Here is a 5,837-nt window from a genome sequence, read left to right as displayed (position 1 = left end):
GATATGTGTCTTTGGATATCCAAAGGTACTAGTTGTGCTTCTCTTTCTTATTCTCTCTGCAGTCAGTTTAGGGGAGACAGAAAGGGGGTGGGGGAATCACTTAGTTAAGGTGAATTATTGACTAGATATCTTGGAAGAGTTCCAAATCTCATGACAAAACAATTATTGCAGATTCAGATGATTTTAAACTTACTGTTAGTAGTGCGTTTTTCATAAGCGAGTTGGCAAGGACTAAAATGACAACAAATTTAAAAATATAACAACCAAATTGAAAGTTATAAAAACTTAAGAACCAAAGAAAATGAGGTCAAAATATAGACCAAATATGCGTTTTTGCCTAAATTGAATTGCAGCAACTGCCCATCTTTTCTTAGAATATATTTTAAAAATTTTCAGTGAATAGACTAAACTGAACCTGAATCTCAGAATGAATCAGAATCTTTAGACGGAAGCAAAGAATAGACAAAATGGTTTGAGGCTCAAAAACCATGCTCATGTAGTATCCAAACTCCAAAGCTCCAAGGCAAAGGTTAAGACGGTGCAGAAGTTAAATATAGATGGATTAGTACAAACTGCTTTTAGTGCCATATCTTCCAAAACCAAGTTGTGTACTGTTCGGTTTGCATCTAAAAAGATTTTTTCTAAATTTATATGTAGCTCATCAATACAGCATTGGATTATATTCCTATCCACCCATTAAATGAATGACTATTGGAAAAATCCTTTATTTTGTAAGCTCCCCCTTATTATTTTCTTTGTAGCAACTGTTAGCATTGACTGTGATTTAGCATATTTCCATTTGACATAACATATTGAACCCACAACATTTTTGAAGGAGAACAATTCTCAGAAATCATTTGGGAAGCCAATTCAAGTTGATATCTTTTTCAGCCACCTTTACCTTGAGCTTGGGGAGGAATTCCTTGATAGGCTCCCACAACCTGGCCCTCTCTTCGTCACATACCACAAGCTTTAACTGCTCAAGATCCATTATTGATTCTGGAAACTGAGTACGCAATCTCAAGCACCCTTTCATGTTGAGCTCATTTAAATTACACAACTCACCAATGTGTTTTGGCAACTTCATAATGCTTAGGCAGTCAGCTATGTCTAGAATGCTTAACTTATGGAGGCTTCTAATTGAATCTGGTAGCTCTGACAAATCAGTACATGACCTAAGCCTTAGCACTTCTAAATTCACCAGCTTTCCAATTTCTTTTGGCAGTGCAGACAACTTATGACAGTTGGTGATGCTGATTTTTTTGAGGTGGATGATATCACACAGCCCAAGAGGCAATTCCTCCAAATCATTGCAATAGTCAATGTTTATCTCCATCAAATTTGGAAATGCATCTGAAATCTGAATTGTACAATTCTCAAAAGCCTTACCAATATTACACATAAACAAGGATATTTTCTTCAAACTCTTCAATGGTACTAGGGTCTCGCAAAGCGAAGGAATTGAAACCTTCTCTAATCTGATTCTTTTTAAATTGGGTAGAGACCCAAGAAATTGAAAATTGCTTATTTTGGAATGAAAGAAACCATAATTATTGATTATCAAAACCTTGAGTTTATCCATTTTCTCCACAAACTCAGGTAATGTATAATTCTTTGTATGGAAATTCAAAACTAAAACCTCAACTTTGGATCCTTAAATGTTGCACCAACTAGACGAGAATAATTCATCTGCAAAAATAATTTTATACAATGTGACAAGCCATCAACATTATGTAAATTACATATTGTGTATGTCTGTGTGTGTCTTTGATAGAGAGAAAATGTGCCAACCTGTTGATATAGATAATAGGCGAGCATTAATGAGTTGCTGTTTTTGTTCTGTCCACCACTTAGGTATATTGTTTCCACTTATGTTAATAATCAGTCTTGACCTTTGTCCTATAGACTCCTGGCTGCTCTGATGCATAGCAAGCTCTCTAAGAATATCATGTTGTGTGACAAAGTCTTCATTATAATAACTTTTGACCTCACTTGCATCTTTCCTGTGAATGGGAAATATTTAAGCTTAGAACATATTCAAAATTTTCAGCTTCACGTATGAAAAATACATAAAATTAAGAATATAATATCACAAAAAAGGGAAATAGATACTACCTTCAGTTTTTATCTACAATAATTATATTCAAGTGTATGCCAGACAAGAAGCAAACAGGTGTTAACTATTAAAATTTGAAACACCCCTCTTTGCCAGGGCACGGTAGTTGGAAACTTAGAATATCTTGTTTCTAGATTGGCATAAGTTTCCTTTTTTCTAGCTCTTGTTAGTAATCACCTTTCAAATCAATGGTATGAAAAATCCTAAATTGGCCATTGACTTGTCAAATAAACTATAATAACATATTATCAAATGCCATCAGAAGTTAATTAAGCCATAAAAAAAATATTTTGGGCTTTAGGCCAGGTATAGAGTTACGGCATAATACAACTAGCAGTAATCACGTGAAGAAATCACACAACAAGAAAATTGTAGTATAGAGATAAAAAGCCAGCATACCTTGCCATCATAAGACTAGCCAGATTTCGAATGTTGAGTTCTTGTAAATTGGCAATGGCATGGATGCCATCTTCATCCAGTTTATACAATTCTGCCCACATATCAATGAGGGCAGCGGCAGGGATCCTTTGGTCTTCGGGAAATGAACCTAGGTCCATGAAACACTCTTTGATGATGACCTTGTCGTCGGAAAATTCTAGGCTTTTTTGAAGATGAGCAAGCAGCTCCGTATCAGAACTAAAATAAAATTGACCATCAGACCATTTCATTAGTCTACTGTGCCATACTACTTCATGCTGCCTACGCAGTGAACCACCAATCACTTTAATGACTAGTGGGAATCCCCCACAGCCTCTTACTATCTGCAATTCAAGGAAACAAATAAACTCAGTTATCGTTTGGAGGTTACAGGGGTAATTTTTGGCCCAAGCAAAGCTATGTATGAAAACATAATTTTGGCAGGTGTGTGTGTATATATATATTGATAAGCTATATATATCTCTCACAGATTGACAAAGTACCTTTTTGGCATCTTCTTCTGCTGGAATGTAAGAGTTCTCATCATGTAGGGATGCTGAGCGATGAAAAAGAGTCATTGCATCAACATCATCTAGTGGTTTTAAGTGATATGTAAATTTAAATCTTGGAAATGCAGTTCTTGAAGTAACCAAAATCTTGTAATTAGGAAGATCAAACTTAAACTTTTCAAGAAGGGATTCTGACCCAAGCCAGACATCATCTAGGATCAACAATATAGGATTAGGTGTAAGATGATTCAGCAGTTGTGGCAGCTGGTTGATTGCATCTTCATCACTTTGAATTTGAAAATTAGGCTGCATATTCTTATAATTTAATAGGTTCTGCACAATGACCTTCACATTGGGAGTTTTTGAAACGTTCACAAAGAGAATATTGCCCTCAAACATTCCTGTCCAAACACAATGTAGTTAGAAAACAGCCACAGACGCACATTTCATACCGCATAATATTACACACATAATGGCCCAGTCATATGAACAGAATACCCAATCCCAATCGCAGCAACCAGTGAGATGTGGGAAAAAAAAAATTTATGAGAAACACCACAAATTATGAAAATATGAGAATTGTCTTTTAAATTTTTTCTTTTTTAATCATCTTCTTTCTTTTACTGCATTATATAATTTTAGGATTCAAGTCATTCAACAAGGAAGTTCAATGTATTTTGTTTTTGCTACTACCTAACGGTATACTTTACTATTAAGGATCCACATACTAGCACTATAAATAACTTCAAGAATATGCAAACTATATTTCCTAAAACACTAACAAATTAGAAAGTAAAAAATTAGACACTGACACACAAAAGAGATGGAAGTACCTCTAATTTGGTCATCCTGACAAAGCATTTGCACCAATGTGGTCTTCCCACATCCTCCAGGAGCAGTCAGTAGAAGCAGCTGCACCTCCTCCTTCAACAGCAGCGTCTTCAACTCCTTCATTGGCATATCCAACCCGACTGTAAAATCCGGGGGATCACGAACCGTGCACAGCACCCTTTGTTTCTGCAGATTAATATTCACATTTACCAAAGTCCTCAACCCATTCCTTGTGCTATGCACTTGCATATCAAGCTGACAGAACCTGACGATTTCTTCGACCAACTCTTTAAGTTTAGGGGGAGTAGTATAGTTTGAAACAATAGTTCCACCACCGGATTTTCAAGCAGTTGAGAACCAGCTTCTCTCCCTCCTCCATATGTTCGATCAAGCTCTTTGTTTCCACTTCTGGGAGATCAAGCTGTTCACTTGATTGTGTTATTTCGTTTACTGTTGGCGCCAAACGATCTAACGGGATTCGAGGTGTTTAAGAATGGGTTTGAACATACGGGCTTTGCTTACCACATCCTTAACAGTGACATGTAACACTGCAAAGCCCTCTCCAAATGCTGCTGCCATGACTTTATGTCAAAGATTTTATATCGAATATAGTATTTGGAAGCCCAATTGAGAAACTAAGACTTTTTTTTTTTCTTTGAACAATAGACTTTGTTTTTGGAAACAAGAAACTATAATAAGACTTCGGTATACCCAACTACGTAAAATACAAACTTTTTTTTTTTTTTAATTTTAAAAAAAATTTAGAACGAATTAGAATTTTATTCTAATAAATGAAAAGTTGCAACACAGTACAAGTAAAATAAACTATCAGTGAAACCTGAAAATTACAAAGCTAAATATTCCCTTATGTAGTAGAGAATTCAAGGAAACGGATCGGAAGTAGAGAAGGCTTCATCTCCGCGCTAGCGCGTCCGAGATCGAAGTTTTAGACTTTAGTTTAAGTTTCGTCCGAAGCAAGGGATATATTGACTTTGTGGCAAAAGTTTACTTTGTACCAAGGTTTGTTTGGTTGTGGCTTGTGGATACAAAGAAAGTTAAGAGGATGATAGAGTAGGAAGGTGGAAAGTGGAAAAGAGTACCGGAGAATTTGTATCAATTTACTCACATACCATTATTAAAAATTAATGCCCAATTATTAAAAAAAGAAAAAAAAGAAAAAGAAAAGATAATCACCTAAGTTTGTTACAAAATAAAAGACGTGCCCGGTTCTAAAAAAAAAAGAAAAAAAAGAAAAGAAAAGAAGGGCACGTTCCAGTAAAACCCAAACCGAAAGAAGCTAAAAAGTAAAAACAAGAAAAGGAACCTGCATGTGTATCACTATCACACGCTGAAAAACAAAAAAAAAAAAAAAACAAGAAAGGGAAGCTGCATGTGTATCACTATCACACGCTAAAAAAAAAAAAAAAAAAGAAAGAAGAAGAGAAGTAAGAAACAACCAAAATATCAGAGAGGGGTAGTTTAGTAATTTGCTTGTAACTATTCTTCTTCTTTATACTTTCTCTTTAAATTGGGGAGATAACATTTTGATTGGTTCATAGAGAAAACATTTGGGTCTCACTAATTTTTTTTTTCACTCTTCCCTCTAATCAAACATTCATAAAATTTGTTCTCTACTTTTATTTATTTATTTATTTTTTTTTATCATCCTCCTTAAAATCTATCAAATCAAACGGATCCTAAAAGTATTAGTTTAATAAATATTTTTAAAAAAAATTTATGAAAAAAGAAAAAAATAATTAATTTTTTTACGATTTTTTTATATTTTTCATAAAAGTGATTTCAAATTTTCCTAAAATTTGTTTTCTCTCCCTTTTTTTTTTTTTTCATCCTCCTTAAAATCTATAAAATCAAACGGATCCTAAAAGTATTAGTTTAAGGAATATTTTAAAAAATTTTATGAAAAAAGAAAAAAATAATTAATTTTTTTTACATTTTTTATATTT

At 34.1% G+C, this 5,837-nt stretch overlaps 1 pseudogene; it reads right to left on the bottom strand.

Moving 5' to 3' along the window:
* Positions 1-356: 356 nt before the first annotated feature.
* Positions 357-4,792, bottom strand: LOC115993951 (annotated as a pseudogene).
* Positions 4,793-5,837: the final 1,045 nt, after the last annotated feature.

Source organism: Quercus lobata, chromosome 6, assembly GCF_001633185.2.
Source record: "Quercus lobata isolate SW786 chromosome 6, ValleyOak3.0 Primary Assembly, whole genome shotgun sequence".
Classification (NCBI taxonomy): Eukaryota; Viridiplantae; Streptophyta; class Magnoliopsida; order Fagales; family Fagaceae; genus Quercus; species Quercus lobata.
Note: the sequence above shows the minus strand (reverse complement) of the source record. Positions and strands in the feature narration are given on the sequence as shown.